We start from the raw sequence: 1,002 nt of genomic DNA, 5'->3' as shown, positions 1-1,002 counted from the left end.
ATTTGCATATGTTGAACCAACCTTGCATCCCTGGGATGAATCCTACTTGATCGTGGTGAATGATTTCACATATGTGTTGTATTCTGTTTGCTAATATTTTATTGAGGATTTTTGCATCTATATTCATCAAGGATATCGGCCTGTAGTTTTCTTTTGTGGTTATATCTTTACCTGGTTTTGGTAACAGGATGATGTTTGCTTCATAAAATGAGTTTGGAAGCTTTGTGTCTGTTTCAATCTTTTGGAATAGTTTGTAAAGAATCGATGTCAAATCCTCTTTGAATGTTTGGTAAAATTCTGCTGTGAATCCATCTGGTCCTGGGCTTTTCTTTGTTGGGCTCCTCTGCTAACTTTAGGTTTGGATTGTTCTTGTTTTTCTGGTTCTTTAAGGTGCAGTGTTAGGTGGTTCCCTTGCCATCTTTCCATTTTTCTGAGGTAAGCATGTAATGCATAAATTTCCCCCTTAGTACTGCTTTTGTAGTATCCCACAATTTTTGGTATGATGTATCATTATTTTCATTAGTTTCAATAAATTTTTTTTATTTCCTGCTTGATTTCTTCTTGGACCCATGTGTCGTTAAGGAGAATGTTGTTTAATTTCCATGTGTTTGTATACTTTCCAGAGTTTTGCTTATGATTGATTTCTAGTTTTAATCCATTGTGGTCTGAGAAAATACATGGGATAATTCTAATTTTTTTGAATTTGTTGAGACTTGATTTGTGTCCTAATATGTGATCTATCCTGGAGAATGATCCATGTGCTGATGAGAAGAATGAATATTCTGAGGTTATTGGATGGAATATTCTGTAGATATCTGCTAAGTCCAATTGGTCTAGAGTTTTGTTAAGATCTTGTGCTTCTCTGCTGATTCTTTGCCTAGATGATCTGTCCATCCAATATTGACAGTGGGGTGTTCAGGTCCCCTGCTATTATTTTACTGGGATCTATCTCTCCCTTTAGATCCCCAAACACTTGCTTTATATATTTGGGTGCTCCCGTTT

This window comes from Galeopterus variegatus, unplaced genomic scaffold (assembly GCF_000696425.1).
Source record: "Galeopterus variegatus unplaced genomic scaffold, G_variegatus-3.0.2 Scaffold1905, whole genome shotgun sequence".
In the NCBI taxonomy this organism is placed as follows: Eukaryota; Metazoa; Chordata; class Mammalia; order Dermoptera; family Cynocephalidae; genus Galeopterus; species Galeopterus variegatus.
The sequence above is the reverse complement of the archived record's forward strand: the minus strand, read 5'-3'. Positions refer to the sequence as shown.